This window comes from Tenebrio molitor, chromosome 4 (assembly GCF_963966145.1).
Source record: "Tenebrio molitor chromosome 4, icTenMoli1.1, whole genome shotgun sequence".
Taxonomy (NCBI): Eukaryota; Metazoa; Arthropoda; class Insecta; order Coleoptera; family Tenebrionidae; genus Tenebrio; species Tenebrio molitor.
Genome location: NC_091049.1, coordinates 23,662,958 through 23,688,266, shown reverse-complemented (window position 1 = coordinate 23,688,266; position 25,309 = coordinate 23,662,958). Strand labels below are relative to the sequence as shown.

At 35.7% G+C, this 25,309-nt stretch overlaps 1 protein-coding gene and 1 long non-coding RNA gene across 2 annotated transcripts in view; both read right to left on the bottom strand.

Annotated features, from left to right (window-relative positions):
• Positions 1 to 1,401: 1,401 nt before the first annotated feature.
• LOC138128047 (uncharacterized) lies at positions 1,402 to 2,655 on the bottom strand. The gene is made up of 2 exons (XR_011158504.1): positions 2,323 to 2,655; positions 1,402 to 2,257 (listed from the first exon to the last, which is right to left on the bottom strand). It is a non-coding gene; the product is annotated as an uncharacterized lncRNA (long non-coding RNA).
• A 21,062-nt stretch (positions 2,656 to 23,717) lies between these two features.
• Positions 23,718 to 25,309, bottom strand: part of LOC138127882 (uncharacterized) — a 29,771-nt gene continuing 28,179 nt past the window's right edge. The window contains exons 8-9 of the transcript XR_011158464.1: positions 24,764 to 25,196; positions 23,718 to 24,709 (exon numbers count right to left, since the gene is read on the bottom strand). The gene's annotated coding sequence lies outside the window, so the exon portion shown is untranslated. The remainder of the gene's footprint in view (positions 24,710 to 24,763; positions 25,197 to 25,309) is intronic.

Here is a 25,309-nt window from a genome sequence, read left to right as displayed (position 1 = left end):
CAATAGATTAAGTATCATTTTAGAAATTCAAATAGGATTTCAGTGAAAACGGCGTCTGATGAAGTGAAGTGTATTTCCTGTTATTTAGATTTTATAGGTCAATACTTCTATCCTAAGATGTTGATGCATTTGTTCTGACAGTATCATAGTTTCCACCCATGTTCAACCATGACTTGAAGCAGCGCCGGTTGTCAACCAAGTTTGAGGATTTCTTATTAGTTATTATCCATACAATCATACGTAGTGGTTAATCTGCGAGTGTTAATGCAGTGGGTTCCCGTATTTCTCTGCATCGCAGAACTACAGGGTCATTATAAATGATTGTCCCATCGTAGGTGGCTGTGCGCTATGCTTTAGGTGCGCCGGTACGTCCACTAGTTGTTACAAACATTTATAATGACCCCGTATAACCAACTGTCGAAGTAATTTCGTTTCGTCTGTGGTATACTGTTTATGGAAAGTATTTAAAGACATTTTCTTGCTCCCAGTTTTAATATTGAAGGGTATAGTTATCTTCTTCTAACCTGTTGGTCTGAGGTGGATATTTTATTTGTATTTCCCTCCTACCTTGTACATCTGGAAGGCAGTCCCCTGTCCGCCACCTAGGGTTATTAGAGGTTACTTCAAGGAATAAGTGAATTAGAGTGATTAATAAATAATACAACAAATTGCATTTTTATTAATCTTTATAAATACGATCAGTTTAATAAAAGTTGGAAACATTCTCCCTGCACATCTTGGCAATACAGTTGTTCCTTTTAAATAGTGTAAATCTGTGCTAAAATATAGTAGTTTATTTGACGAGTTCTTGTGTAGATTGGCACGAGTGGGTCAGTTTAAAACGCGAGTGAAACGAGGTAATACTACCAGAATATTAAATGAACACCCGATATTATAAATGACTATATCATGACGTTTATTGTTATTATAAAATGTTGTTTCACAGTCTAGGACTGATTTACAAATCTATGAGGGGCATGATGACCAACTCAATAGACCGGGACCAATGACGTGACTTCCGAATCACGAGATAGAATATAGCTTTTTTTAAATTTGTAATGATCTAAGTGCTTATTCACAATGGACATAAGACATAAGAAATACATAAGAGATATATAAGAATACTTTGTAAATTTGGGCAACTGGAATAGTTATTTACATTAGAGTACGGGATGTGAATTTTCCGGCACGACAACTGGTTTCGGGCACGATGGCGCAGCCGAGTGCCTGATTAGTTGGAGGGCCGGAAAATACGTCCCGTACGACATTTGTATTAGACTTTTCGGCTGACCAAAATATTAAATCTTTTAAAAATCAAGACTAATTTTATTGTAGAATTTGACATCGTCAATAAAGAATCGAATGCTGTGGAATCAATTCCTTGACGACCGTGACCGCTCATTTGTTTTTTTCCTAACAAATTATTTGCCGGCTAAATTTTCACGGTCGTGCTTCAAAATTTGATTTTGGTGTATTAATCGAGTGAAAAAAATGTCTAGTATATAATATAGAGTGAGTTAAATGTGACACCAGAGGCAGTACAACTAGTGGCAGGACTAAATTCTGACTTATTACCACAAAAATCGAAACAACGTTACATTGGACAATTTTTTCTCACGAAAGTATGTAATAACTATTCTTTAATTCACAAATTTTTAATAAACCATATTTTATTACAGACAGTTTTATTAATAGGTGTTTGTGGTGCCTGTCTCCGAAAGGAGTTATATACTCTGAAAATGGAAAATGTCAAGAGAAGATATTATATTGATAACTGACACAAAAACCAATATTTGTAGATCGTTTGCCATTACCAATCCAAACTGGGTTGAAACTGTGAAGAAATATATGGAAGTCAGGTTAAATTGGTATTAATACAATTAAAACAATTTCAAATAAAATTGACAAATATTTGAACCTTGATTGCCCTATGGACACAAGATTGAAGTTCCTAAAATGATTCGTGATGACTGATGGCCTTCCTTCAACATCAAAAACAAAATGTACTGTGTTGCAGCTACAGCTCAAACAATGGTGAGTTGTGTCACAAACTTCGATACAGTGCTTTAATCTACTTGAATTTTTAGCAGTTGCTTCCAATGTAACCATCCAACATTGAGAATTCCATCATCAGTACCGTAAGAGAAGCACCAGTACAACATATTGACATTCAACCCAGAAGTAATAAAGCTGACAGTTACCAAATTGTTTCTGCATTGTTCTCTAAAGTGGAGAATTGTAACAATAATGTTTACAACTGTAATTTTACTAAATAAATTATGTTAATAATGTTGCAAATTATTAAAATGTCTTGTACTTAACCACTACTTCCTGGTGAAAACGAATCATCTTTCTTCAGGTGAATACAAGATTTTGGGGTTAGAATTTTTTGTATATTTTTAGTTTCCAGTTGCACTTTAGCACTAACAGCTAGTACTGGATAAAGTAGGTACACAAAACCATATATCAACTTCTGTGTTTTAGTTTTATTGTGCAATTTTGCAGATATTTATGAAACACCTGACAATTGTCAAACTTTTTGACATATACAGCTGCCAACCCAATAGGTTGTATTTTCCCTGTTACGATTATTTTCTTTTTCGATCGATATAAATTAAACAAACACATTTATCGGAAAAATTATACAGGGAAATGTGTTTTTTTATTCTAAATTAAAGTAAGATATGGACACTTTAATTTTAAAGTAACTGTGAAAAGAATAAATCAACGGTGTCCGCACATTTTTCCCGTACTCCACTAGATTTTTCCCACATTCCACTAGAAATTTTTGACATTGTACGGGAACTCGCACCTCCCTTGACCTAAAGTGTAAGGTAACGCTATATTTCCCAGATTGTGAGGCCGAAAAATCATTTATGTGTCCATATCACTCGAATATAATCAAGGCGGTCTAAAGTTACAGGCCAGGACACTGGCTACGTTGCCACATTCTCTGGTAGGCCATTCCATGACCTACGATATTCCTAAAATTTTGAAAGCAATTCGACATTTAAAATAAATTTTGACAAGTCCTTGGTCAAATTCGTCAAACTGAATTAAAAATGTCATTTAAGTGTTGCGTACCAAATTGCAACTCAAATTATGCGTCTTCTTCTTCAAATTACGTAGGTACCTGTATTTAAGTTTCCATCAAATGAGGGAACGAACCCAATTTGGAAATAATTAAAATTAGTAATTACCACACAATCACTGGGCAAAATCTTTTGGCTTTCAAAAGGAATATTGAAATGAGACTGGGAAGGAAGTTACAAGAAATGGGGTGGGATTTAGGCAATGGAGAGAACAAAATTGTTATACATATTTAAGTTGGAAATGCCCACCTCGCGTTAGTTTATAACCAAACAGTTTCAATAGCCCGGAACACGGCAGAACATCTGAAATATTATCAGTAATGAGCACCCTTATTTTTTTGTCCCCAAAGTGGATTTAAACTGTATATTACAATGCGATAATGCATTTTTGAACCGTCGCAAAATTAGATCACTCATATTTGACAAATTCAAATTCAATGACAGGTTTCGTGGATTTCGAATTTTTTCACCAAATATTGGTGAAGCAATGTTGCCACACTGTGGTAGGCCATTCCATAGCACACTGTCTTCGGTCAGTATCATGGCCTGGTAAATGAAGATCGCCTTGATATAATTCTTCATGCCTTTTTATACACAACAATAATGTTCACTGAGGTCACTTCTCATAAGTTACGTAAAAATTCATTGTATATCCACTGCATGTATCATGAATTTCTTATGCCTTATGTCAAGCTTATATCCATTGTAAATAAGCACTAAGACATTACTTCTTTCCGCCAAATATTCGAACGTGAACAAAACTGACACAAGTGTGGTGGTTGTCGTCATCGCAGCGAGGGTCCTACGTTGTGTTTTTCTCTTTGGCGGAAAAGGTTCGGAATACAAACGATGAGGGTTTCAGTTGGAAAAGTACCGCAAATAAAACACATGAGTGCGGGACCCAGAATACCTTTTATCTTCAAGCGGTCGAAAATCGCACCTTTGTGTATCCCCATAGAGACGGTTAAACTGTCATTTTTTCTGAGCCGAATAGAAGTACTTCAAGTCCTAGGAGTAGAAGTGTCCCACAGGCGGCTCGACCGGGTCCAATGTAAGGTCATTTGAAATATTTGACACGATTTATTTATCACATACAATTATCAATTACACGAAATATGTAATAATTAAATTATTCCTACTAAAGAAAAGCCTCTAAAAAAGCGAAATAACAAAATTATTACATAATATTTAACTGCGTCCCTTATATTATGTCACGAGCCGCCGTTGTAGGCCCGTTGTGGGTGTGGTCACGGCGTGGATTATACATAGATGTCAGATGCCATGATGTCAAAATTAATTAAAATAACGCAAGATAACCGTTCATTGTTGAAAAGTAAACAGATGTAAGTTGTAATAGTTTGCTATTCACGTTTTGATAATTTTTGTTATAGTCCGGTGCCGAGATCTCGAAAATTGACGCAGATCGCGGTGTAGGATCTAGCCCCACCAAAGTCCCGAAAAGTGTATGATTTAGTTGTGTATGAATAATAATGCTGATGACTCACGATGAATTGGCTACAAAGGTAAAATTTCTGAGTTCCCTAGATGAAGAATTATAAATTATTATTGTCGGTTATGTCAGTAGAGTTATGTCTCACCGGAGCTTGTAATGCGATGTATTCACCAATTTGACAACGAGAGATATCGAAGATTTGGGCTCTGCTATCGTAGTAAGAGTTCAGGATACAAAAAATTAAAAAGTTTTACGTGAAAATTTGCAGAAAGTACATCCGATAGAATGAATAATATTGTAGACTTTGCTAATATTATTGAAATCTCAAGTACCAATAACAAGAGAGGCAGAAATCACCAGTGACTTCAAATTTGAAGATTGTAACTGCAGGAAAAGAAAAATAAATAAGTTGAGTTCATGTTCGATTTTTTTTTTGTGATCCGCTTGAAGGTAAAATAGCATATATCATTCAGAGTAGAAGCTCTTTTTGTGCTTCACCCAGTTGTCGACCTCAACTGCGTTTCGGTGTTCAATCTCTGGGCTTAGCACAAAAAGAGACACTTCTACTCTGAATGATATAATATACTATTATTGAAAAATGCCTGTAATAACTTTGATTTCTGACGAACAAATGAAACGAATCCAAATAACCGGAATTAAGTTTAACGAATTAATGTAAATTAAGTAGCTGGGGACCATTTCTAAGCCAGCCAACAGTATTCATGTGGTAATACTTAAAAATGAACAGAAACGGATAAATGACAACAAAAAATACAAGTTAAAGTTTGCAAAAAACAAGTACTGTTACATTTAAAATAATGCAAGTTTTCTCCATGATTTGATCATCGTACGCACGACGTTTTCCGCCAAAAATAATAATAACCCGAATTGAGAGGGGCGAAACTATAAAAGACAGGAGAGAGTGTGAAGAGGGGCTCTTTGTTTTTGGTCTTTGGTCAGGAAGGTCAGATCGGTGCGGGACTGTGAAAGGGGCTGAAACGGCGAGTGGTTGAACGGCGAGAAAAGGGTGTGGAGACGTCGAGGGTCCGAAGGGGGTGAGGCTGGAGGAAGAGTCCAGGAAGTCCAAACCCAGACGCCGAGGAGCGGATTTGCGGATCCCTGACAGAAGGTTCGTGAAGAACCAAACGCCGGAGTGAGGAGTCAAATTCCACGCCCGGATTTCGTCGTCTGCCGTGGGCCCAAGGAAGTCCCCGAGGAAAGTCCAGGTCTCCAGAGACGTCGACCGCCCCGTGACGATCAAGGCCAGGGTGATAGAAAAAATGTTTAGTTTTCGCGAAGCCAGAGCGTCGTTTCAGGCATACATAATTAATATTATTAATTTAAATCCAAAGCTGTTTTTAAATAAACATCAAAAATCTGTATTTTTCAACAGAAAATGCAAATATACTCAATTTCATATAAATGTGCATCTAAGCAAGCCATGAAAATCTGATTTTCTGTTGGTATTAAAGCTAAAGCTGACTTTCAAAGTTGCTTGCTCTGCGCGAACCCGATTTGACTAATTTTTCAGTTTTTGTCCATTTTAACATTGCTGATTTCAAAAGCAATGTTACGTCTTTTTACTGATTAAATTAAAGTAAATCTTATTTGTTTTTGTCTTTGTATTTTAGTCCAGTCAATAGACACATAAAAATGGCTCCACCTTGCATAAGGTACTATGGCGGCCAAAAAATTTTGGCCGTCACTTTTTTGACATTCAAGTAAAGTGTAAATAAACCTTAAGGAATCGTAACCCCACCTTCGATTCTTGTCATTTTGACAATCAATTTAAACTGTTTGAAGCTTAAATATTCCAAAAATCCGACATGAATAAACAAAATTAGAGCAATCGTACATAGATAACCTGAGGTAAACGTTCTGTGTAGTACATAGAAATGACAAAATAATTTTCAATTTTGAAATTTACCACCCAAAAAATAACTTTCATAATCAAGACTGTAATGATTTGAATACATTACTTTTTCCGCCAAATATTCGAACCTGCGCAAACGGTAACAAATGTGGTCGTGATCGTCATCGAATCGGAGGAGCCCTACGTTGTGATTTTCTTTTGGCGGAAAAGGTTCGGAATGCAAACGATGAGGGTTCCAGTTGGAAGAGTGCCGCAAATAAAACACACATGTGAGGGACGCAAAATACCTTTTATTAAAAATGCCTGTAATAACTTTGATGAAAAAGAAATTGAAACGAATACAACGGTCAGAAATTAAGTTTAACGAGGTACAAGAAATTAACTAGTTGAGTACATCACAAAGATAAATGACAGGATGAATGCAACAATATTTAAAATAACAGAAAAACGGGCACATGACAGACAAAATGACAGTTAAAGCTTGCAAGACAAGTAAACAAATTATGGTGCAGTTATTACAGACAGGGACGGATGAAAAACCCTCTTCAAAAACCGTATCCCAGGTATTACTCATATTTTACAATTAGATTAATGACAAAAACAATGGTTATTTGAAACTACGCGGTCAAGGTACGCCAACGGGAGCTTAGAGCTGGAGGTAACAAACTTTCGGCCGCGAGGGGACTCTGAATCGTCTTGAAAGCAGCGACATTTATAGGTACTCGAGGTATCGCGTGTCGGACTACTGTCTACCGACCAATTCCGAGTGATATAAGCGTTCGGGGTTGTACGATGAGCTTCTCAGAGTCGCATAGAGCAGAACTTGTTCCACTTTCCCCAACCAACCGTTTACCGACAAACTCCCGAGATCCCTATACCTGCGACGAGGACTTCACGTCAGCTTCTCAGAGTCGCGTACAGCAGAACTTGTACCACCTCCGTTATACGGTCCTACATAACCGTCGCCCCCACGGAAATTTGACTAAACAATCCCCCGACCTCCTGAATGTCACCTAGCCCCCATGTGATCGTACTTACAACATTTTAACTTTAACTTTTCCGAAATCTAGCGACAACACAAAGAAAAAAAACAACAACCGAGTTTAATTCAATCGAACAAAGCGTAACATTAAACGATGCGAAAATTCAACAAAACAAAGCGCAACATTAAACAAGGATCAAATAAACAAAACAAAACGCAACATTAAACAAGGATAACATAAGCAAAACAAACCGCAACATTAAACAATGAGGAAATAAAAGAGAACAAAACGCGAAGTTAAATAACGATAAAATAAAACCACTTTAAATGGCACAAATATCAGTAAACAACATAAATCACGAATACAATAATCCCTGGTCATGTTAAACAAAAAGAAAATAGCGGGCCGAGTGCCGTTAGAAAATGTTAGTGAAGAAAAAACAAAATGGACGCACGCGGTTCGGACGACGGCTCCGAATTTTCGAAATTACCAGATTGTTAAAAAAAATGAACCTCCCAGAAGAAAGATAACGCTTAAAATTAACAAATGGACGCTTCTTAAAGCAACAGCATGCAACAAAATGAAAACTACCACATACCCTTACCACGTGGTCCTGGACCCAAAAACAACAAAACACAAAAAAGGACGACGAAAGTGGGATAAATTACCCAGGTGAATTAAAAACGTCGAATTCTTCACAGGGACACAAAATATCTATTCGGGACGGTAGTGTAATTGGTTCGGATTTAACTTACAAATTTGAGAAACTTGGATCGCTCTTCGCAAGGTGTGTTCGTTTCGAAAAACTAAACAAAAGTGACCTACCCCCTTCAACCGCCCGCGCGAGCCCGTTTCATCCCCCCTATCTTTCCGCTTTTCCACAGCGTCCACAACTCGCCAAGAGTACCAACCCCATCCCTTAGTTCCTAGTCTAGCCGCTAGTACCTTCCCATTTGGCGCGCTCTCGTGGCGGTACCGGGAATTAAAAATTTTAAATTTTAAACTGGGTCACTACAAGACGGTAATCATGATGACAATAAAGTACGGATTACAATATTTTTTTTGAATTAACAGACAATGACGGCCAAAATTTTTTGGCCGGCATAGTACAGAAAAGTTTATACTTGGCAGGTATCTTCTATTAGGCATATTATTAATGTTGCCGAGTTTGCGACCTTGGGGGGTTGCCGCTCGCCCCGCCATACTGGAGAATAGGGGTGTAAAATCACATTTATGCGATTATTTCATTATCCGTGCGAGATACGTCTATCTACGTTATTATAGAAAATGTAGAGCGTACAATTATCTACATTTTTTGTTATTTATATTTTTTTGTCACATCAATAGTTTCGTAGTTACAGCGTGTACAGTCGGAACGTTATAGATATGGATTGGGGACTTGTCGTTAAGTTGGCACTACCAGCAAAAGTAACTAGGCGCGCCAATAAGGTTATTAGAATTTATGACAGATCTCACTAATGTACAGTTCAATCATAAGTTTTAAGCGACCTTGAGTTTGACAATCCATATCCAAAACGTTTCGAGTACCTATAGAAATCGAGAATTTCAATTATTTTTGTACTTCTTATTCTTTTCCACACCACCACCACAGAGGTAGAGCAACAGGGTGCGTTTTCTTTGACGTGGTGTCCCCAATGGGCATAGTCCACGATGCAGTAGAAGTTTACTGTTTTACTCTTTTTGATCTTTTTGTAACGTAGACGGATCCAAATGATCTGGATCGATCGGTTCATCAGAGTTTATGAATTCGGGAATTCCTCTTGAGAATTTTCCTCTTGTTCCTCAGGGTCATTATCATCATATTTTTAAAATGTGCCGAAATTTTACCTACGAGGTTGTAGGACAACGTAGAAAACTAAAAGCAATTTAAAAAAATTGTAGCTCACAAAATAAATGTTATTTTATTTTTTGACAGAATTTTTTAAATATTTTCCCGAGTTCTACATGAAACCAGTAGCTCGTGATTAAAATATCTGCACAACTTTCAAAATCACCCTGTACAGTTACTCCTGCAGCTCTTCACTAAGGTCAGTCAGGTCACAACACAACGTACAATGAAAATTTAAAATTGACAAGTGACGCACAGTTGATTGTTTTTCGCTCGCTCCGCTAAACTCGACTCCCGAGATTTTAGCTTGCCGCGAACGTGACGGGCTGCCAGCTGAGAACGTGATGAATGAAACTAATTCACTGCCCAGTATTTAAATGTAGGTATATGGTGCGCCTAAAGAAGTTTTCACTTCAAAATTATTAGAACAATTTTTGTAGACAATTGTATGATCTACAACTTTTGTCTAAGCAATTTTTATGATAACACTTACCGTTTACGAGCAAAATACAAAAAACCGATATTTGCGACTTTGTGACCATGAATAAATTTTTTAGCACACATGAGATCGGTGGGGACTTTTAATATTTTACTTATAATAGTCTACTAAAGACCTATACCAATATTTAGCTCTATGCGAATTATTGTAAATTGAAATGCCTATTTTGACCGGACTAACATCTGGTAGTAAACAAAAGGGTAAGGGTATGTAATGCCCATTTTTAATAATACGGATGGTAAAAAGTTGCAAAAAAAACTTTGTACAGTAATTAAAAGTTCCATCTAAGTAAAGTTTGTGACTTTCGCAAAGATGGGTTAAATTACTTTGTGTAGCAAATACAAGTTTTCTTTCTTTGTCAGCGATCAACAAAAAGTTTTCATTTTTAATTGTTTGTAAGCTAATGCTCTCTAAAATATCAAACACTTCTTGGGCACTTCATGGTAATTTTGGATGCAGTTGCCTGCGTTTATTATAAATATTTCTTCTGATATTGCTTGTATCTTTTTCTGTAATAGTGTTTAATACGTGAGCTAAAAAGTGTTATTGTAAATATTTATCTATACAGGGTCTTTCACAACTCGCGCCCTAGAGAAAAAGAGGAAACAAGATATCGCATTTGGATGTGTAATTTTGAAGAAAAAAAAAAGTAGCTTAAAAGATATTCGAGAAAAGACAACTTAAAGTTAACCAATCAGAGATCTACACCTCCAAGGTGTATTTGCCGTAATTTTACGTTGCAAGGATTTCATTTAAGAAAAAAACATCTTTAAAATATTTGGGCGATTGGAGTTGTTTTTGAAAGATGTCACTGTCAAATTAAATTTGTAATAAAAAAAGCCAAAACCTTTGTTTATTTGGTTACAATCATGTATTCAGCCGCTGATTATTTAGAAATGATAATAATTTTTGAGGAATGTGAACGTAAGGGCAGGGAGGCAGCAAGAGTCTTCGAAGAACGTTTTCCGGGCAGAAATGACAATAATTTTTTCGTTTGCAACTAGTAGTTTATTTGACGAGTTTGTGTGTAAACCTTTAAAATTAGCTTGACATTTCGTTTTGATAAGTTGTGAGATTTATCAAAATCCGTTCACATAGGAGAAAATTCTCAAATTCTGACAGTGTCGAACAAAAAACATTTTTTTTTTATTTTTTGCTACAATACGTTGTAATAATAATTGAAATGACCTAGAATGCCATTTAGTTGCGACTATCAAGCATCAATCACTACCCCACGAGTCTGAGACCCCCGGCCCGTCCAAGACAAAACTTATGACCGCGGCCGACCTGATCATACCAGCCAAAAATCATCGGTGGGTTTTGCGCATCAGAGCCTCTATAACCGATTTATTGTAAGATCCGACGCTGGTGGCTCAGCTCAGGTCCGTGGAGTCGCTACACTCTAAGCATCTCCTAGAGTCGCCCATAGGCTTTGCTTAAGCAGTTGACATCTGAACTTGCAATGTAATGACAGCTCTAATATTTCAGATTGTTAACCTAAATTTGTTGAGAATGAGAAGTCAAATCTAATAGTATCAAAATTACAGTAACCCACACATTTTTTGTAGCTGATGGTATTATTTTTGAAACCTAGCAACTGGCTTTATTTGGTTGAAATAACATCACACCTCGAGGTGCCCTTCTGGGATTGGTAGAATTACAAGTCTTGTAACTCAGTTATGAAAGCAGTAGTAAATTCCTTGTTTCTATTTTTTGACAACTTATTGTCGTCGGCAGGTGCCCTTTTTCTCTAGGGCACGAGTTGTGAAAGGCCCTGTTTATACAAAAATAAATCCCTATTTCCCTTGGTCACGCCATAACTTGAGAACGGCTGGACCAATTTCATTCATCTTTTTTGAATGTTTTTTAATACTTTGTAGAAGGTTCTTAAGGAGCGAAAAATTAAGAAAATTGCGCAGAAAATTGGAAAATTTGAGAAAACTTAGCGCGTTTGACAGTTCGCGCATTTGATGAATGTCAAACGAATTGTGTATCGTCTCGGAGATACAAAGTCGCTGGAGTTTCCAAACGACTTAGTTAAATATGAAATGTGATGTGAATAAAACAAATTCGTGTGATTTTTCGATATTCACTTAGACCTTACTAAGTACAGCAACACTGACCAACTCCTACACTCGGGGGACGCCCACCCTTTTATATAAGTGGGTGGGGATGCTAATCCCCCTGAGGTGCAGAGAGAAAGAGAGGTACATAACAACAAAAAAAATAGACGGTATTGAACAAATTGTCTATGAATTTCTTAAAAATTGTCAGATGTCTACATACACGCTCATCGCGTTTGACAGTTCGTGCGCTGCAAATGTCGTTTAACAGCATAGACTTTAACAGTTACATCGGTCGGCATCTACCGATCAAAAAATTCATGTACCTATTCATTTCTTAGTGCACACTGCACAATCGACATTTTTCAGTTTGTCTAGTGAATTTTTTGAGAAGTATTTGTTCATCGCAGTTAGTTCACTGGTTGGTTCTTCAAAATGCAACCCATTAGACGTACGAACTTAAGTCGCAGAACTCGGAGTGCTGCAAGTCAAAGATATATACGAGCAAGTCAAACTGACGAGCAACGCGAAGCGCGAAATGAAGTTGAACGGAATCGATGGAATCGAAATCAACAACGTAGAAATGTTGCGTTTAATCGCCATCGAGCTGCATTCAATTATAACGTGGCAATCCATTACAGTTCACAGCAAATCGTTGCTATTGGACCAATGAACGTTGTGTTATGCCAGTGGCCAAGTCAAATTGACGCTATTGATACCGCCACCAGAGCCACTACATTCATTGGTTTCCGGATTTGGGCCAGATTCTATGCATTTTTTGACTCATATTCAGCAATACAATAATTGCTTTCAAATGACGTCTTTTGGCGCAACAAAAGTTATTCAAGATAATTTTATGCCTACTTTCAAAGTAAGTATAATGGGAAACAATAAAATTTTACCACCATGTGGTTGGTGCAAAATACGTTGGTTGCAAAAAACGTTGATATCAACGAAATGAATTTTCAAAATAAGATAGCTGGCGAATTGATGACATATAAATCGGTTGATTGCGTTACTAACCAAGATGATGTTGTCAACTATCCAACGGAATTTTTAAATTCGCTGTAGTATTTGAGTGTTTAATTTTGCTAGATTTTCTTGATCGTTATGTATTTCATTTCGTTGAAAAATTATACAGTGTGGAAACCACTTATGGAATAAATTCAGTAATTTCAAAACTAATGACATTTGTCAGAAACGCTGAAACAGGTCGATTTTTATTTCTCATGGTGCTTATTTTAACTTGCTTCGCTTGTTCATGACGTCATCCATTTTTGAGCTATGACGTAATCACCATTTTTTTTAAATGACAACACTGACTTTTTTCTTCTTTTTCTGAGAGACCCTACTACTACCTAAACGATTAATGAAAAAAATTGGCACCTTAGATGACAATTTTTTTGAGAAAATGACAAATTTTATTTCAAAAATTTAATTTAATTTTTAATGTAAAAATTTTAATTGACCTTAAACAGAAACAAACAAACATCTAAGGTTAACAATGAAATGTAACGCAAATGTTGAAATTATCCCCCCGCCAACTTTTGGCACTGTACACCGCGCTCAATAATGTCAGGGCTGATTTGTTCCATTTCAGCGCGAATTCTCTGTCATAAATCTTCTAAATTGTTTGGTCTATTAAAGTAAACCCTTGATTTTAAATAACCACATAGAAAAAATAATAAGTACATTAAAAATTAAATTAAATTTTTGAAATAAAATTTGTTATTGTCTCAAAAAAATTGTTATGTAAGGTACCAATTTTTTTCATTCATCGTTTAGGTAGTAGGAAGGTCTATCAGAAAGAGAAGAAAAAAGTGGGGGTTGTCATTTAAAAAAATTGGTAATGACGTCATAGCTCAAAAATGGATGACGTCATGAACAAGTGAAGTAACTTAAAATAAGCATTATTAAAAACAAAAATCGACCTGTTTCACCGTTTTCGGCAAATGTCATTAGTTTTGAAATTACTTAATTTATTCCATAAGTAATTTCCACACTGTATATTCTTTACCAACTGTGAAAATTATAGCATTGCACATTTTCTTGCTATACGTCCAAAAAGTTTCACCACTTTTTAACACTTTTTTACGAGAAAACGTAAAACCATTTACATTTCCTCTTGCACTTGTGACGTTTTGGCAACTCATGTTGATGTCGGCACAATAATAACAAGAGTGGATGCAAATAACTAATAAGTAATAAGTAAAATAATGTCTTCAATACACCCCATCTTCATCCCCTACCACCCCAACGGTACCTTCTTAGAAGGTCAGTTTTATCGGCAATAATGTCAAGCGATCTGATTGGAGGATATTGTAACGGTCCGAATAGGTTCCATAAATTATACTAAGGACAACGTAACATTTTATCTGCCCCGCCCATTTCATTTTCTTAGTTACCAATCAAATAGGTTGTTAAGACGATCTGATTTACACAGTAAAAATTTCTGACATTCGAATTGTCTTGATGACATTTTATTTTTTAGAACCTAAAACAATAATTGTGGACTTGACAGCAAAATTCTAACCTTAACTTTTTTACGTGGCAAATGTGATGAAAAGTTGTACAGATTGAACCTGGCTTTGATTCTGATTGGTCAATTTTAGCGGGCGGAGCAGATAAAAAGTTATAACGGCAATACTATAGAATTTTAATTTTAAAATAATTTCAACGAAATATTTTAAATACCGTTCATTTGCGACGGAAATGCTGCAATGCTGGTCAGTTGTAAATTTTATTGTTGTTTTGTCCACAAGAGTGGCACCACACTCCTCAAGTGAAATCTGCCAACCTTTCTTTGGAAATGCAGGTACGCGTCCGGGGCAAACCATAGCCCAAGGGGAACAAGTGTTCAGGGGAAAGGAAGCGTTGCAATAAATTACATGTTCGACAATTTGGGTGGTCCAGTTAAAATCAGGGGATAATTGAATTAATGAATTTGATGTTAGCGGTTTCAAATTGAGAGAACCACCAAATCAATCATCATTAGGTTAATTTACCTTTTTTAGCATTCTCAAATTTGTGGCATATTTGTAATATTAAAGGGCGAGAATTGCAAATTAGAAACAGAGCGCTTTATAGTAGAAAATAACTAGAATCGTTTGCACTTTTAGTTAGAAACATAACAAAGCAAAGTAGAAAGGGAGTCGGTAGCAAACACAGAGGACCAGACAACGGTAAAGCCAGGTAAAGTCCTCCTCAAGAAATAGTCAATTCTGACTTAAATTGTAAATCATTGTACAATAGGACAGCAAAGCGCCTTATAACAACCATAAATAATTTCTAATTTTATTGCCCTTTTGTCGTGCAGTGCCGACTCAAGGAAGGACAAGCATCAGGTATATTTAGCAACCCTTACTTAGAGAAAGTCTACCTAAAGCATTTGTTCAAGAAATTTTGTCTTCAGTTGTCGATTGATTTTCGTACACTGCGAATAGAAATATTTTGAATTCGCCACAATAAAAAGAGTGTATTTTGCAACTTATAACCTGTGTTTAAATATGTGGCGTCCTTTTGAAGAGAACTGCGAGGAGGAGGAGATGGTTGACGTTGAAACAATTTTTGATAATAACGAGGAAAATGAAGGTAAAAAAATTTAGATAAGGGTGGTATATTTTAATGCCAAGTTATAACAGTGGTATCTGTAATTTTTAGAGCAGGGCTGAAAAAGAAACACAGGAAGCATTACTCTAACGATGCTAAAGAAATTGTAAGAAATGTCTACAAAAATGTATTAGAATCGGGATGTAAAGCTGTCGGTAAAGAAACAGCCCGATTAACGGGAGTCAACGAAACCACCGTTTCAAAAATTTGGAACCGAAACCCGGAAAATTTGGAAAGGAAAAAAAAGGGAATCAAACGATAGTAATTATTCTGCAGCTGAATTGGATGCAATTAGGGATATCATATATCAAGTAATTCCGAAATTATTATTTAAAAATAATAATAAGAAAGTGAGTGTGAGAACACAGCAAACAGCAATATTTACCTGATGTTTGTCCTTCCTTGAGTCGGCACTGCACAACAAAGGGGCAATAAAATTAGAGGGTATAATGGAATAATTTATGGTAGTTATAAGATGGTTGGCTGTCCTATTGTAAAATGATTTACAATTTAAGTCAAAATTGACTATTTCTTGAGGAGGACTTTAGTCGTAGAAATCAGAGGTGTGAGTGAGAGAGAGAGAATGAAAATTACGAATTAATTATTAATTAGAACAGTTTGGGGAATCAAACCAATGTAGAACAATTTTTAGAAGTAGCAGGCCAATGAAATTTAGTTGCATGATATGACACCTACGAAACAGCGTTTCAAGCCCAATTTAGGTTTCAAAATAAGGTTAATTTGTTTGTTTGTTTTATCTGTTTGTTTCATTCTAATTCTGTTTGTTTCATTTTAATTCTATTTGTTTCATTTTAATTCTGTTTGTTTCATTTTAATTCTGTTTGTTCCATTTTAATTCTGTTTGTTCCATTTTAATTCTGTTTGTTTCATTTTGATTCTGTTTGTTTCATTTTGATTCTGTTTGTTGCATTTTAATTCTGTTTGTTTCATTTTAATTCTGTTTGTTCTATTTTAATTCTGTTTGTTTCATTTTAATTCTGTTTGTTTCATTTTAATTCTGTTTGTTTCATTTTAATTCTGTTTGCTCCATTTTAATTCTGGTTGTTTCATTTTAATTGTGTTTGTTCTATTTTAATTCTGTTTGTTTCATTTTAATTCTGTTTGTTTCATTTTAATTCTGTTTGTTTCATTTTAATTCTGTTTGCTCCATTTTAATTCTGGTTGTTTCATTTTAATTGTGTTTGTTCTATTTTAATTCTGTTTGTTTCATTTTAATTCTGTCTAATTCTTGGTGCTGATTTTTATTATTGTATAGAATCAGTCGGTCTGGTCCTGACAAAAGTCTAAATTTAAACATTTAAAATAATGGTGGAAAAAGGAAACTGTAATTTCAAAAGTTCTAGAGATATCGAAAGGGTGTTGCGATCGGCGTAAAGTAGAACCGAGCTGATTGGTCACTTTGGTCAAGTAGGGGTTGCGAAAATGGGGTGCGCCAAAAATGATAAAACCGAACGCGGGACGGGAAGCAAGGCTTTTTTGATTCATTCGGGGTTTGATCTCCAAAGTAGCCGGAGGTACGTTCGGTACTTCCAGCAGCCATTTTGCGACCACGTGCTTTACATTTACAAGTTAAATTATTTCTCTAATTCTTGTACATTATTTGTAGTCGTGACTTAATTAGTCAAACAGCAATTAGTTCTTTATCGTTCTAAATTAAAGATTATATTATTTCCTTTGAGTATCTGATGACCACGTGACTCTTTAGAATCTTGTATTAATTTCTTTATCGCGAAGTATGTGATCTTCTTGCATTTACCGATTGGGGAAACGTGCTCTCGTCAAGGGGAACTAGTATAAAATCATTATAAAACATTTTCATTCATTATGTATGTTTTGGAGTCTCGAGTTCGGGAAGCTACCGCCAGTGTCCGTAGCACTCAATTAGCTGTGGTCCGGCGTAAGAGCACAAAATTAGCCGCGTAACCCCCAAAGGGGCCAGCGACCAAACTAGGCCAGCTGACACGTGAAGAGAGGTACCCTTTGGTCTTGTTAGAACCTTTTTCCCTTTAATTTTCGACCACCGTAGTAGACCAGGGTGATCTATGAGATTACAGGGCATCGCGTCGGGTTCAATTTAATTGGGGTAATTTAAATCTACACCGGATCACATAGTTCGCATCTCAAACTCTTATAATGCTGTTCGCGCCATAAATTCCTATATTTGCCCAGGTCAGTCATTTATTCGTGCGTCAGATCTCAATTCGAGGGCCGCTAGTCAAATCTCATTGGGTCAAATTTCCACCAACTTCTGTTATTAAATTCATTTATTTATTTTGATACGGTTGTGAAACCTCATCGGTCATTTTTGAGTATGTCTGTGGACGTTCGAGCCATCCGTTTCCATAAGACTAATGGGATGACGTTGTAACAAGTACCTAGGGCACTTGCGTGGTCGGTACCGGAAGGCGCCACCGGGCATTCCTTGTTGGGTGATCGGTGGAAGTACGAGCCGAGACAACCCGTGTGCTGCTCCTCCGAGTCTACCCTACTTTGGAACCGTGTTGGAGTGTTCCCGGGGGCGTATCCGAGTTCCTCCCGGTGGTCACTTCTTTACCTGCATAACCCTTTTTAACGGACGAGTTCCTCCCGAGGTTATCGGGGATTACTGCGATAGGTAGTCGACGGGTGGTAGCCGGATTAGATTATAATGACGAGTATTTTGCTTAAAATTGGCAATAAATACACTGATGAGAGGGAGAAACAATTTTATTTACAAGGGTAAATTAAAATGACATACGGCATTTAGGAATTGTACTCTATTTATGTACATGATATGAGTATACAGTGAGTTTTTTTTAAGACTGGCCATGGGGTTTTACATCTCCAACGTATACGGTTATCACTTATTACATAACTTTCTGGCTTGACGAAATTTTGCACCATTCACTACAAGTTTGCCTTTTTCACTCAGTTTCCATGGTGACGCTTTTAAAGAAATAATTAAACTAAAAATTTTACTTTGAATTGGGCCTATTTATAAGTGAGATTTACCCCTGCATCCCACCAAAAAAGAGATGGTTTTAATCATTGGTCGCAAAAAGTATTTCTTCTTATAAAGAAATATTTAATTTAAAATTTTAGGAAAGGCAATGTAATTCCTAATTACCGGATCATTCTTATCTATCACCAGTGCTAATCCCTTACCGTTCACTCCCTGTTAAAAGACCTGAAAATTTCTGACCGCCCGGAGGAACTCCACTGCCGCCGTTCCCGGGCTAAGTGTCGTCTTTTCCCTCGTCGAACGAATCGGGACGTGGAGCTCTGGACTCGTCAGGACCGACCACGCTCAAGCGGATCAGCCACGTGGTTGTCGGGAGAAAAAGCCGAAAGCCTTTTTGTCGTATCGTTCGCCGTATGGTACATTGTTTTGTGGTCGGAGGTTATCCTCTTGTTTCAGGTTTGACGCCTGCCTTGGCCGTCATATTCGGAAATATAAAATCTCAAACCATTGAATGATGATCGAACGCTACTTGCTGCAACGTACAATTGAAAACTGGCTGCTTCAATAAAATTGCAATTTTTTCGAATGTTTGTTTATGAGACTTATTTATTGTCATCGCAAATGCTGCTACAATTGGAAATTGACTTCTTTTAAAATTAAATGGTAAAATAGTACCTGAATATGTTAAATTTATACGTGGAATAAAAATTCTCTTATTGCGTTCGGTTCCAGTTAAAACTTCGCAATCAATAGCATTGCGATGCATAAACTTGATGCGTATTCTTGTTCCATACACTAATGCTTCCTTTGTATTTAAGTTTCTGATCGGTAAAACGTCCAATTAACTTTCAATACTAACTCATGTTGTGGCAAACCACTAATAGTCAAAGAATTTTGTATTTCACTCCTTTATTTATCCAAGGATTTTAATTATTTATACACCAAATTAAATGGCCCTAAATAGGCTACAAAAAGCCCTAATAAATTCACATATAGGTCCAAGGATTTCAGGGCTAAACTGTCAAAATATTTTTTTTCAAATGCGAACATATAATTTTTTTAACACTTCTGATAGAGATTTTTTATTCTAAAAAGAACAGTGTATCACAAGTGTACAGTTACTTACCCAAAAACCAAAAAAATGTTAAAAAATGCTACTATCGTCGATGCTTAAACTGCGCTCTCTGCGTGCAATCCCAAATGTTATTACACATTTGTCATTTTTTTGTTTTTCCAACTAACTTAATTTGGTTAGTTTATTACATTGTAACGCAATGAATTTTGATAGCTTCTCGCTTGGTGCTCGTCATTTGTTTCAAAATGTACTGTTATTTAAAAAACAAAATTTCTTATATGAGGTTACACATGTCATACATTGTTGTTTTCAGAATAAGAATCTCTATCAGAATTAGTAAAAAAAAGTATGTGTCCGTATTTGAAAAAATATTTTCACAGTTTAACCTTGAAGCACTTTGGGTTTTACGTGAATTTAGTATGCCATTTAATAGTTTATTCATAACCATTTAATTTGGTGTATAGATAATTAACATCCTCCCATAAATAAGGGAGCTATTGTAACCTTTCGACTTCCTTGACTTTTCCTCGATGATTTTTTTTCTCCCTCATTTGGTGTATTGTTGGTTGCCGCATTCCCTCGGATGAAATTTTACGGAAAAATACGAAACAAAAATAATGAGAAAAGAAATATTTATGGATCCTACGTTGTGTTTTATTTTGATTTTGCTTAATTAGGTTCTAACGAGAGGCCCACGAATTGAGACCTGACTCATGAATAAATGACTACGCTGGGCAAATACAGAAGTTTCTGGCGCGAACAGCATTATGGAAGTTTGAGATGCGAACTATGTGATCCGATTTAGATTTCAATTACCCCAATTAAATTGAACCCGACGCGATGCCCTGGAATCTCATAGATCACCCCGGTCTACTCCGGTGGTCGAAAATAAAAAGGAAAAAAGGTTCTAACAGGGCCGAAGGGTACCTCTCTTCACGTGTCAGCTGGCCTAGTTTGGTCACTGTCCCGTTTACGGGTGACATGGCGGTTTGTGCACTTATGCCGGACCACAGCTAATTGAGTGCGACGGACACTGGCGGTAGCTTCCCGATCTCGAGACTCCAAAACTTACATAATAAATGAAAATGTTTTATAATGAATTTATACTAGTTCCCCTTGATGAAAGCACGATTCCCCAATCGGTAAATGCAAGAAGATCACATACTTCGCGATAAAGAAATTAATACCAAATTCTAAAGAGTCACGTGGTCATCAGATACTCACGAAAATAATATAATCTTTACTTTAGAACGATAAAGAACAAAATGCTGGTAGACTAATTAAATCACGACTACAAATAATGTACCAGAATTAGAGAAATAATTTACCTTGTAAATGTTAAGCACGTGGTCACAAAATGGCTGCTGGAAGTACTGAACGTACCTGCGGCTACTTTGGAGATCAAACCCCGAGTGAATCAAAAAAGCCCCTTTTCCCGTTCCGCAATTGGTTTTATCATTTCCGGCGCATCCCACTTTCGCAACCCCTACTTGACCAAAGTGACCAATCAGCTCGGTTCTACTTTACGCCGATCGCGACGCCTTTTCGAAATCTCTAGAACTTTTGAAATTACAGTTTCCGTTTTTCCACCATTATTTTAAATGTTTAAATTTAGACTTTTGTTAGGACCAGACCAAATGTACAAATTTGTTCTTGAATTAGAAGCCTGAAAAAGAACACTAAATTACTGACTCTATACAATAATAAAAATCAGCATCAAGAAACAAACACAATCTAAAATTGGGACAAGCCGTATTAACACGAACACTAAATTACTGGCTCTATACAATAATAAAAATCAGCAACAAGAATTCGACAGAATTAAATGAAATAAACATAATTTAAAATGAAACAAACATAATTAAAATGAAACAAACATAATTTAAAATGAAACAAACATAATTAAAATGAAACAAACATAATTAAAATGAAACAAACAAAATTAAAATGAAACAAACATAATTAAAATGAAACAAACATAATTTAAAATGAAACAAACATAATTAAAATGAAACAAACATAATTAAAATAAAACAAACATAATTAAAATGAAACAAACATAATTAAAATGAAACAAACAGAATTAAAATGAAACCTAAATTGGGCTTGAAACGCTGTTACGCAAGTGTTATATCATGCATTGACCTGCTACTTCTAAAATTTGCTCTACATTGGTTTGACTCCCCAAAACAGTTCTAATTAATAATTACTTCGTAAATTTCATTCTCTCTCTCTCACTCACACGTCTGATTTCTACGACTACCTGGCTTTACCGTTAGCGGGTCCTCTCTGTTTTCTACCGACTCCCTTTCTACTTTGCTTTGTTACTTTTCTAACTAAAAGTGCAAACGATTCTAGTTATTTTCTACGATAAAGCGCTCTGTTTCTAATTTGCAATTCTCGCCCTTTAATTACAAATATGCCACAAATTTGAGAATGCTAAAAAAAGTAAATTATTAACCCAATGAACATTAATTTTGTGATTCTCTCAATTTGAAACCTGCTAACATCAAATTTATTAATTCAATTATCCCTTGATTTTAACTGGACCACACAAATTGTCGAACGAGTAAATTTTGCAATGTTTCTTTTCCCATAAAAACTGTTATCTTTGTGTTGTGTTCGGACAGGACGTGTACCTGCATTTTCAAAGAAAGGTTGGCAGATTTCACTTGAGGAATGTGGTGCCGACACGGCTTCAATAAAATTTACAACTGGCCAGCATTTCCGTCGCAAATGAACGGTATTTAAAATATTTCGTTGCAATTATTTTAAAACTAAAATTCTTAATTTATCGAACCTATTCGGACCGTTACACTATGGATTTGTCTCTTTTTTTGGGGACGCCCCGTATATTATACATACATTTTATCTTTCTGCACTCCTTCTCCACATAAACTTTAACTATGCCAAATCTCACAACCCTCCGTGCGCGCAATTTGCTTAAAAAGGGGTACAAAGGTTTTCCTTCACGTATTAATATATAGATTTTGGAAAACCTCCGAAGGTACAACCTCTCGTTAGAACCTAATTAAACAAAATGAAAAATAAAACACAACGTAGGATCCATAAATATTTGTTTTCTCATTATATTTGTTTCGTATTTTTCCGCAAAATTTTATTCGAGGGAATGCGGCACCCAACAATACATCAAATGAGGGAGAAAAAAAAATCATCGAGGTAAAGTCAAGGAAGTCGAAACGTTACAGTACCCACGGCAACCTTGACATTTTGTGTATTGTCACGCGCCTCGAATAATTTCTAAATTTATTAAAATTTCTGATAAGATGTTAGTGTTAGAAAAAATCTTGAAGACAACGCGTGTTTTATAGTTTAAAAATCTCGGTCTATTAAATCCTCGCTCCCTGCGGTCGCTCTGATTTAAACTACGACCTCGATTTTTAAATAGTCTATAAAACCCTTGTTGTCTTATAGCCTATAAGACGTCGGAAAAGTTATCATTCAGGTATTCCCCCACCGAGTAAAATGATTTCGCAAGAAAGTATTTTTCAATTTTCATCTTAAACAGGTCTGGAGACATCTTTCTTAACACATGAGGTAACACATTATAAAATTTTATTTAATAAAAGTTAAGACCGTGTCTCGATCTGTTCAATCTGAAAAGGTCGAAACTGTAGTCGCTTTTCTTTGTAGAATAGTTATGAAAGGATTTTAACTTTTTATATTGATCAGGATTGTTTTTGACATATTGCAGACATATTAATATGTATAAACAAGGGAGGGTAAGAATTTTTAATTTATTAAAATATAGGCGACAATCTGTGCGATATCCTATATTTGCCATTATTCTTATTGCTCTACGTTGGAGCTTAAACAAACGTATTGAAGCGGGAGAATGGCCCCACAAGGTGATGCAGTATTGTAGCTGAGACTGTATTAAAGGAAAATATCCACTTCTTAGCGTCTTTTGTGAAACACAATTTGACAGATTCCTCAAAAGAAAAATATTTTTACAAATTTTGCTTGCCAGGAAATCAATATGTTTATGCCAAAGTAAATGTGAGTCTACGAAAATACCAAGAAATTTGGCGCTTTCAGTTTCGTCATTTGAGATTTATGTTTTTTTCAAGGTAAAACTTACGTTAACTGTTTTTGTTCGATACCTCCCTAGAAAGTGGGTCTGTATCCATAGTTACCAGTGAGTGAAGGTTCCACTTTCGCTCACGCACTTTCGCTCACGCACTTTCGCTCACGTACTTTCGCTCACGCACTTTCGCTCACGCATAATTGAAATTCGATTTTATGAAAAAGAATTTGTATATTGAAAATAATTACATACCAATAATAACTAAACGTTATTCACGTGGAGTTGAACATTTCAAGGTCAAATAATTTTATTTTTTGGCTCTGTAATTATGTTTTGTAAATAGTGACATGCAGCTAACCAACATAATGCGAATTTAGCAATGCTCAATCCATCGTGAACGGTATTTACCTGCATGTCACTGTTTGCTAAATTATTTGACCTTGAAATGTTCAATTCAACGTGAATAACGTATACAGTGCGTTTTTTAAAGACTGGCCAGAGGGTTTTACATGCTAATTTTTCAACCTCCTGTTAACTTTGTATTTGTAATACCTAAATGGTTGTAATAGACAATTTACAAATAAAATGTTATTTGCAAAAAATAGTGTGAACATTAATATTTTACATTTTATAACGATAGATTCATTATTTATGTTATAACAAGTTTCTTTACTTTAATAAAAATTAAATGAAATGTTCAAAATGGCCTCCAGAGGCAGTTAAGCAATCACATAATCAATTACATATCAAAATTACAAATGTCAGGTGAAATTTTAGCCTACTGAAAATTTAAAATTAGAGCAAACGGAATTCAAAAAATGTCTTTTTGCTATAACTTATTCCTTGATTCTGGTTATTAAATTGAAATTGTTTCAATACATTATCATATCCCACAACTTTACTACAAAACTGGGTTGAATATTTTCATGAGGACAAAAGTTAACAGGGGGTTGAAAAATGTAGCTTGTAAAACCCTATGGCCAGTCTTAAAAAAAACTCACTGTATAACAATTCATCACTTTACATAATTAATCACGACGGCCACCGAATATGCCCATCATCAGTACAACTTTCTGAAGGATCCACTCTTGGTCCGCCGCTTCCAGTAAACACTTGCAAACATCGTTTCTTCAAGAAGTTGTAGCTTTTTTCGGCTTATAGTTTCTACATTTTGTTTTCAAAAAGGAGGTGAGACTGTTGAACCTGTACAATTTATTATATTAAAACAACTAATAGCTTATTAAAAAAACCTCTTACCTGGATACCTGGAGATATAAACGTTTTGAAATACCGTGCGATCATTTAAATTATAAATTAGAGCGGGCTGTGAATTTTAAATAAGGTTGGCATTATTAACTGTTGTCAATTTGATTTAAAATTTGAATTGTCAAAGTGATGTTTCAAAATTTTTTATTTCGAACAGAACATTTTTCTTACTTAGAATTATTTTATAAACGCTGAACAACAAGAGAATGACGAATGGAAGTATTCTGTAGAGCACTGCGTTAATCGTTTTCAAAACACATTCCCTAATTTTCCTGTAGATTACCAAAAATTGGTCCAACAAATTTATAAATGTGTGGCGAAATTTTGTAATGTTGGGACTGTTGGTCAAAAAGCCGGTAGCGGAGCGCCCAAAAAAAAATTCCTGAGATTGTGGCAGATGTTTCAGCAAGAACGAAGCAGTCTCCTAAAAAAACCTCACTGCAGGTTAGCCCAAGAGATGGACCTCTGAAATGGAACTCGTCACAAAATATTAAAACAAAATTTAAATCTTCATTCCTATAAAATTACCGTCATTTA